Source organism: Zingiber officinale, chromosome 6A (assembly GCF_018446385.1).
Source record: "Zingiber officinale cultivar Zhangliang chromosome 6A, Zo_v1.1, whole genome shotgun sequence".
Taxonomy (NCBI): domain Eukaryota; kingdom Viridiplantae; phylum Streptophyta; class Magnoliopsida; order Zingiberales; family Zingiberaceae; genus Zingiber; species Zingiber officinale.
This window is the reverse complement of record NC_055997.1, coordinates 91625550-91639249: the sequence shown is the minus strand read 5'-3', so window position 1 is coordinate 91639249 and position 13700 is coordinate 91625550. Positions and strand designations below refer to the sequence as shown.

Below are 13700 nucleotides of genomic sequence, written 5' to 3'. Positions count from 1 at the left end.
TGGCTACCATTTTTTAATTTTATGATGAATTTACTTGGAAAAAAAATTAAAAAATGAATTGCGTTGATTGACCTTCCACGATTTCATTTCTCTTGCTAAGGAAAAAAAATAATGTTATTAATGATTTATATTAATTAGATGCTTAAATTTCCACTTGCTTTCTTTGCATTCTATTTTCAACTGAAATAAAAGAGATAAAAATGATAACAAGCAATTGTTTTTCCCGCCTTATTTTTTTCCAAATAAATAAACAAAATTGACAATTGTATTTTTAAGTTATTTTAAAAAAGATTTTATTTTATATAAAATATTTATTTCACCCTTATAAATTATAATTCAAATTACTCAGGAAGAAAATAAAATGAAAACCCCGGGTATTTTGGCTAATAAAATTATGAATGGTATTTTGAGAACTTTACAGGCCATTTTACAAATGACCCATATTTGGTTAAGTTAAGTAACTGTCACAGATTTAAACTAGTGATTCTGCAATAGCTTCTAACAGCTCCCGTATAAAAGTGTCATCTTCCTCGAAGAGACCTCTGTCATTCTGGACAGCATAAATTCTTCCTTCCTTCCCAATTCCAAGTTCTCGCCGTTTCATTTCTAAGGTTTAAGCGTCTCTCCATAGTTTTCTTCAGCCTTTTCTCTGTTCTTGGTGTTTACGGACTCAATAAACATCTGCAAGATGTTTGATCCTAAATCAATAGCATGGATCGTTCCTTCACTCTGCTTAATCTCCTTACTGATCTCATTAGAAGTTGACGGAAGCCCTGCCCCATTGATTCTATTAGAAAGTGCAGTGGCTAAAGGAGCAGGTATACTTTGCTCATCAGCCTTCATTTTCCAACTTTTTGGACGTTCGATTTGGTTTTTGCCTGCCCAATATTGTTCTTTCTTTTTTGCAGTATGTCTGGACGGAAGTCCCCCGGCATATCATTTTTCACCTGGTTCTGGTTCTGGTGTGAATAGTTGGTTGGTTTTCATGGAGGTCAGATCTTTTTTTTAATCTCCTTGCAAAGTTGCAGTTGCTTGGGCATGTTGAGTAATCTTTCTATCTTTAACCATGAATTTTGTGCTAGAAAATGAAAGAGGCACTACTGTTAGGCTGTGAATATCTAGCAATAAAAAGTATCTTGAGTAAACATAGAAACGACAGTACGAATAGGATCACAAGTGTCTCTCACATAGCCTTACGTAGAGTTCAGTAAAAGGAAGGATAAAGTTCATGCAGTCGATTTCTATTTAATAATCTCAAAGAATGACACACTTTCTACTATTTTCAGGGAGGAGGATGGTGCAGGAACGTTACAGAGTGTGTCGAACTAACAGGTAATTCCGGAGGCTCATCTAAGTTTATGAAGGAGCTCTCATTCTCAGGCATTTTAGGAGACAATCAGAAAACCAATCCTGGTTAGTGAAATTTTAGTCTGCTCTTCTTTGTTTATGTTTAGATTTCTTCTTAATTTAGTGGCACAATGAAATGTTTATTCTGATTTGTTTTCATCTTATACTTGCAGACTTCTATAACTGGAATAGGATCATGATTCGATACTGTGACGGCTCATCTTTTACTGGGGATGTAGAAGCAGTCGATCCAGTAATCTGCTTAACCCATATTGCATCATGATGGATGAGTCCTGCGTGCCACATTTAGTGACAATTTTCCAATGTAAATTTTTGTCAGGCTACAAATCTTCACTATAGAGGAGGCAGGGTTTGGCATGCCATGATCGACGATCTATTAGCAAAGGGGATGAACAAAGCCGAAAATGTAGATAGAACTTGTGAAGGTTCATCATGCAACATCTCATGCTAACGTTGCTGAATTCTTGCAGGCACTACTTTCTGGTTGTTCGTCAGGGGGACTGGCATCCATTCTACACTGTGACGACTTCCGCAGTCTTTTACCATCAAGCGTGAATGTTAAATGCTTTTCTGATGCTGGTTACTTCATCGACGCGTAAGTCATGGTTATCTTGTTTCATCAATATGATGCGAAGGAAATTAAACCATAATTGCTTCCAACAGGAAAGATATATCTGGAGCAGACTCTGTCAAGTCCCTTTATACTGATGTTGTCAACCTTCATGTACGTTGAGAATGAGTGATTCCATGCTGAAGTAGTCAATCAAAGGATACGTACTCACATATTGTTTGTTAATTCTCAGGAGTCGGCGAAGTTTTTGCCATCTTCTTGCAATTGGAGGCAAGGTCCAAGCTGGTGCTTCTTCCCACAGAATGTGGTGCCTACGATGAGCACTCCCCTTTTCATACTTAACTCAGCCTATGATTCATGGCAGGTAACAAATCCACGAGAAGCATTTCTCTTTTTTTCCCCAGCCCCTTGATATGTGTATTTAATTATATATTCATGTTTGTCTCGCTGCAGATCATGAATATTTTAGTTCCAAGTTCTGCGGATCCTGGACAAGCTTGGGCAGAGTGCAAGCTTGATATTAAGAAGTGTTCTTCATCTCAACTGCAGACATTGCAAGGTTAATTTTGGCAGTTCTGATAACTTTTAACTGGAAATGGCCTTTTAGAATAGAATCTCTTTTTCCCTGAAACTATCTGATCTCGTAATGCTTGATTAATTCAGGTTACAGGTCGCAGTTTCTGCGAGCATTGCCAACCAGCACCTCCACAGGCGTGTTCATAATCTCCTGCTATGCTCATTGCCAGTCAGGAGGTCCGCCCACATGGCAAGATGTTGATTCTCCCATGATTGAAAACACTGTAAGCTCCGAAACTACAGACAAGAAGAAACTTAATTTATATATATATGCCGATCCATTTATAACGGAATCAAATTTAACTCTCTGCAGACGATTGCCAAAGCTGTAGGGGACTGGTACAATGATCGGAGTGCCGTGAGAAAGATCGATTGCGAGTATCCATGCAACTCTTCATGTCCAAACATCAATAATGAGTGAAGTTTAGCTCCTCCCCGATCCATAAGCATTAGGAAAATATGCGTGGGAGGAACTCCGTTCGCCCTCTTGTCCACCTTGCAATGACGTTTACCTTGGCCGTTTACTTTGTTTGAAGATGAGAAAAATAACTAGTTGTGTGATTGAAAAATTCGATCGTGCAAAGAAAAGATATTGATTCTAATATTCTCTTTGAATAAAGATTAAAGTGCATTTTCAAACATACAAATTAGACGAAAGCTTCGAAGGCTGAAATTATGTTATAGATTTATTATAAATTATATAGAATATATTAGGTTATTATTATTTTTTTTAAAAGGCATAAAATAATTGATTGTAAATAGAAGGGAATCTTTTTATGGACGCATCCGCATACAGTTACACAGCTACAGTCTATAGAGGAAGACGCAGGTAAACAAACAAGCATGGTGACAGCTGTTGACCGCGTTCGAGTTTGATCGGTTCCTGGTGCTCCTGCCTTGCTCCCCGTCCTCCCACTTCGCTCTCTGTCTTCTTTACCATCTCCTACCCTCTATCTCCCGCTGAGATCCGCGATGGGTCGGCCCCCGCACGGCGGCGGACCCGTCTTCCGATTCACTCAGAACGAGGTATACGCCGCCTACCTTTCTCCTTCCTTCTGGCTATTCCGTCATCGTCATATTCTGTTTTATGTTTTATGGCGGTAGTATTTTAGGGTTTTGTGAGGATGAATTGTCGTGATAGGATGCCGAATAATTTCAATTGGATGGAAGACTGCAATGTTTTCTTTTTTTACCTTCCTTCCGCTCTAATTTGGTTTGCTTCGGCGTTAACCATTTCCCCGCACAGATTCGCAGCTAGGATTCATCCATGGTTATAGACTTGCCAAAACTAGAAACAAGTAGCGTATGAGTAATCTCGTATTCTTACATTCTAGTGAAGGTATGATACTATTGTGATACTCCGTGGCCGAGGGGAAAAGTAGATGGAAAACAAGCAACGGAGACCATGATTCCATTCTTTACTTGGACCGACAATATTTGGAGAGACACCATTAAAGAAAAGTTATCATGTCCAAAAGCAATGAAGATGACAAACTGAGGATATAAATCAAAAGTTGATAAAGCGAAGGCTCCACACCATTCTATAATATAGAGTCGTTAGTACTGAATTGGGAAGGGGTTTTCGACATTGATCCTCTGATCCTCAAGTTAGTTTCTGGCGACGTGTAACAAAGAATGTGTGAAATAATGAAATTGTGCATACCTCCACATGTAAATGAGAACCCTTTTTATAATATCATTGTAGTGTCTGTGCAGAAGGCATGACACGTTTTTCCAAATATCCTAAGAAAAGATCCGACAAAAAGTGTCCCTAACACCTCTCTTTAAGTGAGAGGAACATCGCTCGACTGTTGTCGTTGCTGTCTTCCAGTGCAAGGGTTTATAGTCGTCGCTCGGCTGTGATGTTAACTGCTCAAGGGTTTATAGTCGTCACTCGACTGTTGCCATTATTGTCTTCCAGCGTAAAGATTTATAGCCACCGATCGACTGTGATGTTAACTGCTCAAGAGTTTATAGCCGTCGCTCGACTGTTGTCTTCCAGCATAATGGTTTATAGCTATCGCTCGGCTATAATGTTAACTGCTCAAGGGTTTATCGCCATCACTCAACTGTTGTCGTTGCTGTCTTCCGGCGCAAGGGTTTATAGCCGCTGCTCAGCTGTGATGTTAACTGCTTAAGGATTTATAGCTGTCGCTCAGCTGTATCACGGCCAACACTTAGCCCTTTTTTTTTGTCTTCCTTCTGATCTCTGATTTGAAAGTTTATTTCATGTAGTGTCTTTTAATTGTCGCTGACATCACCGTGATTTCTCGAAAGTCATTCAAATCCTCAACCATTAATACAAAGCACGCTTGGCCATGCCCTTTAATTATGCCTTCTGCTTCCTCATTAATGCCGCCTGTAATCAAATGTCATGCATCGCACCCTCCTCACCGCCGCATGTGTGATGTGACAAGCGATTATTTGGCTGTGATGTCGTATTTGGCTGTGATGCGAAAGTGCCTCTTTGAATTCAACAACCCAGATTAAATCCAGTTTTCTTAAACCATGGATCGGACGACCCAGGGCAGCCGCCTATAGGGTTTTTAAACCCTTAACTTTTTCTTCCGCTCCATCGCATTCCTCATCTTCATCTTCCTCGTCTCCTTGTTCCTCCTCTGTTCGTTGTCAGTGATCTCTCCTTTTCTAATAAGTCCTTTCTCTGTTCTCCCTTCCTATATTCAATTCTTCCTCTCTTTATTCAATGGCACAACCTACTCTTCCCCCCGGGTTATGGTACACCTCCATCAAGTCTGACTTTAACGACAATGAGGTCGATCAAATGAAGTTAACCCACCATTTTCTTAACGATTACCCCATTGCCATTCCTTCTGCTTATGCTCGACCCCATATGCCTCCAACCGGCTTTCTCCCCTTCTTTAAAGGTCCAGTTCTTCGCTGGCCTACAATTTCCTATTCATCCTTTCTTACAGGAAGTTTGTAGATATTTTCACATTCCACTACATCAATTAGTGTCTAATTCCTTTAGATTATCATGTGGGGTTGTTGTCTTATTCCGTCTATATGAGATTCCTTTTATACCTTATGTTTTCCACTACTTCTACTACCCGAAGCTTTCCGAGCCGAACACCTTTCTTTTCCAAGCCCGAGTGGGCGTTGTATATTGTGACAAAATGTCCTCCTCGAATAAGTACTGGAAGGAGCACTACTTCTTCATTCGTCTTTCCGGTTGGCCTGCCTTTCCTACCGGTTGGCCAATTGAGTTGTCCAAACCTCCTTCGCTCGGGAGATATGGAAGCCAGTTGACTTACCTTCAAGCAACCTTGAGTTTGGCTGGTCAGAAGTACCATATACATAGACTGCTTCTGGAGGGAGTTCTGTATGTGTTCGGCCTAAGTCGATCCGCACACGACTGCCCGCCCCTATAGGTACGCCTTTTTTCTTTCTATCATCTTTGAATCTAACTGATTTTTTTTCTCTTTTTTGTAAATCAAATCATGAACCGAGGGTTGCTGAGCGGTAAGTGTAGGCTCTCTGATGTGGACATCAACGCTAAAGGAGTAGCTGAGTTGGAGCGTTGCTACCTATTGCTGGTCAAGCACTCCGAAGAGCCAACTGGTGAGGCAAGAGGGAGCCGGGCGGCGGCTAGTGAGGCAACTAATTATACTGGTGAACCGTCGCCTGAGCATCCCTCCATGGTGCCGGTAGTGGTTCCGTCTAAGTCTGCTACCTCTGGCGAGCCGCTAATCCAGCACCGTAAGTGACATCAAGCGGAGTCCTCCTCCTGCTCGGCCACCTCTACTCTCCAGGCTCCTGCTCGCTTGGTGACTTCCCGACTTCTATCTGAGCACGGTGATACCTCTTCCTCCGCACTTCCAGAGGGGGAGGTTGTCTTGACGATTCCCCCATCCTGCCGACCGGGACAACAGTCGCTCAGCTGATTGCCTATCTTCCACCTCTGCCGGTCATCGGGGAAGCACCTCTTTCCATTATTTGCTCCTCCCTGATGTCCAAATCCAAGGGTTCGGCCACCTTAGGGTCAAGGTAATCCTCCGCTTGCCGACTGACGAGTGGAAATTGTTGGTGCGAGAAGCATCCGGCGATCGAACCCAAGTTTTGATAATGGCAAAGGGATTCAAAGTTAAAATTATTTATTATCTAACAATTAGATTGAGTATTTCAGGAAAGTCCTAACTGCGGTTAGGCAGATGAAAACCCTAGGGGGTGGTAACCCTAGGTCCCAAGGGGTGGTAACCCTAGGTGAAGAAAAGTCCTAGCTGTGGTTAGGCAAAGGGAAAACCCTAGGGGGTGGTAACCCTAGGTCATAGTGGGTGGTAACCCTATGCGGAAAGTCTTGGCGGGTCGAGAACCAGGTGGAAGACTGGATAGAGTAGGTGAGGACCAGGTGGTAACCCTAGGTGAAAAGTCTTGGTGTCGCGAACCAGGTGGAAGACTGGATGGGTCGGGAGCGAGCATCCAGCAAAAAGTCCGGAAGCTTCGAGTGCTGAGCAAAAGTCCAGTCGATCTGGAGGATCGCACTGGCAACAGGTAAATCTCCTGAGTAGAGTAGGTGAGGACGCGTTCCCCGTAGAGGGAACAGTAGGCGTCGAGTCGACCTAGGATTTCCGGTCGGAAATCTGAAGTCAGACCCGGACAGTCCGGAGACTATCATCATATTCTATTATCATATATATATTGTAGTTTTGTGCTAACTTTGTTTTGCAGGGTATGTGTTTGGGACTAACACTTTTTGCAGGACCAAAGGAGCACAACTTAGCCTCGGATGAACAGTGTCTGAGGCGCCTCCATGGAGCTTGGAGGCGCCTTGGAGGAAGCTGAAGGCGCCTTGGAGAGCAATGAAGGCGCCTTGAAGCAGATAAGGTGCGAGCTGACTTGATGTGATCCACGCGGCTGACTCGGCTAGTTTAAGGCGCCTTGGATGGGCTTTAAGGCGCCTTGAGCACTGTTTAAAAGGGGGTTTCGAGCAGCACCTTTGATCAACGAATTCCAAGATTCTCTTCTTCAACGTGCTGCCAACGAAACGATCCCGATGTAACGACCCAAATTTCCTCATTTGAAGTTCTAATAGTGGTTAAAAATATTTAGAAATACTATAGAAATATTCTAGAGATTTTTAGAGTATTTTTATGTAATTTTTGGAGGTCGTTTGGTATTTTTACTAAACGAAAGAAGTTTCGACAAAAAAATATTCAAGTCAAGATTCGAACCGTGGACCTCGGACTTGAACCGAGCCTTAACCGAATCCAGCCAGCCAACTGTTCCAGTGGGCGTTTCTTATTAAAGAAGGAGAAATATTCTATTTAAGCAGTAGTTAATGAATAGAGAATAAATAGGAAGAAAAATGGTTGCTACCGAGAATCGAACCCGCGGCCTTTTGACTCGGTTAAAACCCGACTGACCAGGTGTTCAAGCCATTAGTTTTGTTTAGAAAAGGTAGGAAATTTTATTTAAGGAAGTTAATAGAATTCGGGAATTTAAAAAGGAACTTAGGTCTTTCCCAGGACCGAAACCAAATTTTCCCCGATCTCTTCCTCTCTCGCGCGACAAAGGCAGCTCGGACGGAAACAAGCCGCAGCTAGAGCATTTCTTTGGCGGCAGGCGAGGGGCGAACTCCGGGAGTTCTTCGTCGATCCGAGGTCTCTCGTCAAGAAGGAAGCCGTGAGAGAGGAAGAGGCCCCGATTTCAAGCTCACCCGAACCCTAGAAAGTCCTTCTTCGGCTGTAAGTCCAAGAAATCGCATGTAAGTTGCTACTCACCTGCAGTAGGATAGCTCCGATTGTTCCTTTCTTTTTCCGAAAGCTTCGGGATAAATTGTAGGTGATTTGTGCTTTTGATCGGATTCTATGCTACATAGTTGCATCTGTGCCGACCACTACAGAACCTAGTTTTTAAGCATATAGTAATTTCTGTAATAACCTTGAAACTATGAATTGAGACAGACAAGGTTAGGTGAGTTGCTAATAGTTTCAAGCAATAGCAATATGGTGGACCATCTGCCGTGAGTTTTGATGTATTCTTGAGTTATGTTCTTAAATTCATTTATGCTATTAATTAGATGATTTTATTGCAGTTATTTAACCTAAGTTTAGTCGAGAAACTGTGAACAAGATCTTCTAGTAAGGTGTGTTTTAAACATTAAGTTCAGTAACAAGGAGAATTGAGGATGTTTCTGTGTTCTTGTACATGGTCGGTTTGGTGTTATTGGTTCTCGTATTGACAGTGGAACTTTTGGAAAAGATTGAAGTGTTTTAAGATGTTGGTCATTGTGTTGCACTACTGGTGTAGGCTGGGAAATGCTGGGCAGATTCGAAGGGATAGGTTTCAGTGTGGTTAAGTGGATGTGTCTACAACATTCTCTTATGAAACTTGGATTGCACATGTACTACTTGAAGTTTTGAGTTGAGTCCTTTAAGAATAACAGTAGAGGAGCCATGCATGTTTACCGGTATGATACGATATGAATTGAATTAAGTTTATATTCTGTTTTTAAAGAATTTAGAATGTGTGGATTTCTTAAGTTCTGGCTCTAAGTATATCATGTATCAACTCTTTGATAGCAGTATCATCCTTTTCTTTGATATTAGTTATAGATCTTTTGTTGAGATATTGGAACACGAATTGGAATATGCAGTTTAGTTGCATTGTGTAGCACCTGAGTTTGGATTTTTCCTTGCTGTAATAGAAAAGAACAAGCCTTGCATAGGTTTAAATTTCAGTAGGTTCTAGTTTTGTTTGTGCTAAGCAATTTACATAAACGGATTTAGTTTTGGGAGTAGCAATTGGGAGGAAATAGAAGTAATAGCTTAGAACAAACGAAATAAGTTATATAAGATCCAAAAATTATAGTGAGTTCTAGTTTAATAGAAGCACCCTTTCCTTATGCTTTGTTTTGTTGGAAACAATTCGGCATGTGTAGATCTATTGTAGTGCAGAATTTTAGTGTAGATCTTCTTATAGTGCAGAATTTTAGTGTGCAGATTTTTATTAAGTGTTAATATGCAGATTTTAGTTAAGCTTAATATGCAGATTTTGGTTTAAGCATTTCGATGTTAGAAGTTGTTTAAACATTTCAGTTTCGTTTTAAGAAGCATTCCTTTATTAGAAGTGTTAACAAGTTTAAAGCAAGATAAAGAAAAGAAAGAAAAAGGCCAAGGCCTTAAGTAAATCCCAAAGTCAAGACTTTAGAGATTTTGGTACACAAGGTGTTAAAGAAAATGCCGAGGCATTATATATTAGAAGTATTAAAAGATAACAAGTATTTTACTTTTATCAGTGGCACTGTGCTGGACTCTCAATTGTCCTTGGGTTGGGCTCCCATAGTCGTCCCTAGGTTCAGATAACCTAGTAGTAACGACACGGCCGGCGGTCGACGACCCGAGGGTCGCCAAATGGGCCGCCAAATGGGTTGGTTCGTTACAAAAGTAAACCCTACTAGATTCGGGACCAGCTATCTCGGGTTTAGTTAGGGATGCGCGCATAGCAAGTACAGTTGCCGGGCCCAAGAAGAAAGTTGATTATTATTTTGAAGTATTATAAGTATAAGTTTTTGAACAAGTAAAATAAGTTTCACACAAGTATAAAAGTATTAAAGAATAAGTTTTAAACAAGTGGAATAAAAGAATAAGTTTAGAACAAATGAAATAAGTTTCATTTTGTTTTAAAAGCAGCAAATTGAGTTTTCTTTTATGCTAGCATGTTATTTAGATTAGCTTACTGTTCTTTGCTATTTTCTGAGCATGAATAGCTTTACATGTTTAGTATTTCAGTATGTTTGTTTCTTTTACTAGTAGATGAGCATGAGTAGTTTTCCTTTTGAGCATTCAATTTTAGTTTTCAGTATATTCACATGCATATCGAGATTTTGTGAGTTAGATAGCGCTTACTAAGCATTTTGCTTATAGATTACATTTCCTCTTACTGCAGATAAAGGAAGACGACGAGGAGGTGCGGATGATGTGTGATGCCCGGACTATGGAAGTCTTGGGACTAGAAAGGAGTTCCTTTAGTCTTCTTTCCATATTCTTTTTTTTAGTTCCGCATTTTAGTTATTGTAAACATTTGAGACTGTACTTTACACTCTGTGTCATTCAAGTTTATTCTTGTTCTAGGTTGCATGTAGGATGAGTTCAGTTTAGTAAGTAGATATTTGTGTGTTTGATACTTATTTAACTGCGTGGGTGTTTGATAAATGTTCCAGCCGCCTGTGGCTGATGTATACTATGTTTGTATCTCGGTTTATGGTCACCGGTACAGGGGAGATTCTGCCAAAATTTTTCGGTAGAGACTCTTTGTGGTTTCGATCATACCGGTTAAGTAGAGTTAGTAGTTAAGTAACGGTCACCTTAGAGAGTAGTATAGTATAGTAAGAAGGGTGGTCGTTACAGTTGTTTCCGCCCGAGCTGCCTTTGTCACTGAAGCCCAAGGCGCCTTAGACTGGTGGTTGAAGGCGCCTTGGAGAGCAATGAAGGCGCCTTGAAGCAGATAAGGTGCGACCTGACTTGATGTGATCCACGCAGCTGACTCGGCTAGTTTAAGGCGCCTTGGATGGGCTTTAAGGCGCCTTGAGCACTGTTTAAAAGGAGGTTTCGAGCAGCACCTTTGATCAACGAATTCCAAGATTCTCTTCTTCAACGTGCTGCAAACGAAACAATCTCGAAGTGCTGCAATGACATCCCGACGACCCGGAGCTTTAGTTTCGACTTTATTGTTGTCGGTATAAAGTTTAATTCAGTTTATAATTGTACTTAATTTGTAATACTTATCGTGAATATAGTTGTTGCCCAACATAAATGCTCAACGAGTGTGACCCTTGGAGTAGGAGTTGCTCAAGTCTCCGAACCAAGTAAATCACTTGTATTCGCGTGTGTTGTTTTAAATTCCGCTGCTTTACTCGTTGAGTTTTACGAATCAGAAACGAATAAGCCACGAGCGCTATTCACCCCCCTCTAGCGCTTCTCGATCCAACAATTGGTATCAGAGTGGGGTCGCTTTGAACTGGTGCAACCACCATTCAAACATTTTTTCCGTCGCTTTTTCGTTTGTATAGGTTAAAAATAAAACCTTACGTCTTTCGTTTTTTTCCCTCCAAATCTGGTTTTAAAAAATTAATTTTGATTTTTTCACAATTGGTTAGGATTAACGAAATATCGCATTTTTCAAATTTTGTAATAATATTTTTTATTAATATTTTAATAATATTTTATTATTATATTATTTTTTTCTCGAAATTCATAAATTTATATTTTTATTATTTCCCGCACTACTAATCTAAGACCAAGTCTTGGAATAAGTATTTTGTTTATTTGTGTGCTAGATCTTAAATGACATTTCAAGAAGGATTTTGCACCGTCCGCCCACCACTCTTTTCTCAGCCCAGATCCTCTGGACCGCAAAAAGCGGTCCAGGGGATGGTCCCTTGATTTGGATTGGTGGGAATGAATGGTCCCCATCTATTTTATGAATGGGGACCATCCCTTGAACCAATCCAAGTTAAGGGACCATCCCCTGGACCGCTTTTTGCGGTCCAGAGGATCTGCCCTCCTCTTTTCTGGCGAGAACTTTGGATATTGGAAGAACCGGATGGAATACCACCTCAAGACACAAGTCGAGATGTGGATCATTATCCAGACTGGACTCGAGCTTCCATGTGACGACACCGGAAAACTTATTTCATGCATCAACTGGGATTCTAGCACAATGAAAAAGGTTGAAGCCGATGTCAAAGCAACCTGCATGCTACAATGCGGCCTAACCGATGAAGAACTAAACCGAATCGGCCCCTTCTCAAGTGCAAAAGAATTGTGGCAAAAATTGATCGAGCTACACGAAGGTATTTCCGATATGAACGTAAGTAAGTGTAATTTAATAGATGATTTATTTAAATTAAATGAGCAAACTGATACTACTTCGGCCGAGGAAGGTGTTGTGTTAGTTGTAGGTACAATCAAAACTAAGGAAGCTAGAAAGAAGAAAGTGTTGCAGGAGACGTGGGATGAGTCCTCCTCCGAAGATTTTGATGAAGAGCTCGAATAAACAAGCTCCCTCGCTCTATTGGCACAAGCAAATACCGTCGAAACCGAGACCGAGTCTAAGTCTGAAGCCGAGAATGAGTCAGAGACCGAGTCCGAGCAAAGCCATGGATCTGCATCCATTTCCGAAGGACCCAAACCCATTGTATGTTCTTTAATGTCCAGTATTAACCAAGATGACTTGAAAATTTTAGTTCCTTATTTGCTTAAGAAATTGGCTAAATCCAATGTTCGGGTCAAGTCGCTCTAAAAGGAGGTAACATCCCTTAAGCAAGCGACTGACTCGAGTTCTTTAACTGAGCCAGTTCAAATTGAAAGTTCAACTCAAGTCCAACAACTTAAGGAAGAAAATTCTAATTTGAAAACTCAAATTAAAGAACTCAAGGACACGTTGGAACGGTTCACCATGGGTTCCAAGAATTTGGATCTGCTTCTTAGAAAACAGCGGACCGTTTACAACAAATCCGAACTTGGATTTAAGACCAAAACAAAATATAAATCATATCTGTCATTAGTAAATAGAAATAAAAGAAACATAAAACAAGCATGGGTCCCCAAGTCAAACTTGGTTAATCAAGTTGGACTTGGACAATATTGGATCCCCAAGGATCAGATCCATTTCCTTGATAGATCATATCGAGGCTATGATCCAGGGGGAGCCAATAAAAAAACCATCTTTACCACCAGATAGAACTAATTGATGCTTGTTTATTTATTTATTTTATGCATATTTTAGAATTGTTTATATTTAGGATAGTTTAAGGACCTAGGCATAATTTACACTTGTTAGTTAAACCTAGGGGTTTCAATAAGAAAATTAAATATATATTTTCTTTGAGCGGCCCTGTGTAGGAAGTGGTGGATGTTCCCATACCCAAGAAGGCCTAGTGCCTCGCCACTGACTGGGAACCAATCTTTGAAATGTATATTTAATTGACTAATAAGGAAAACCTAAGTTTAACTCAAATGTAAATTAAACCTTAAAAATAACCTAAATCAATGATAACCATCTCACAAAATTACTTAAGATACCTGATTGATAACTTAGAATCGAGTGAGATGGACCTAGGTTGAAATTAGTCTGAAATAAAATTCGAAATTAATTCAACTCGGTTAGCTAAATCAACTTAATAATTAATTATTAATTAACCTTTACAAAAAACTTTTAAAAAATT

General features: G+C 40.4%; 1 long non-coding RNA gene and 1 pseudogene across 1 annotated transcript; both read left to right on the top strand.

Annotated features, from left to right (window-relative positions):
* The first annotated feature begins 922 nt into the window (after positions 1 to 922).
* Positions 923 to 2936, top strand: LOC121994180 (annotated as a pseudogene).
* A 403-nt stretch (positions 2937 to 3339) lies between these two features.
* On the top strand, positions 3340 to 10659 carry LOC121994179. The gene is made up of 2 exons (XR_006115627.1): positions 3340 to 3541; positions 10421 to 10659. It is a non-coding gene; the product is annotated as an uncharacterized LOC121994179 (long non-coding RNA).
* The last annotated feature ends 3041 nt before the right edge of the window (positions 10660 to 13700 follow it).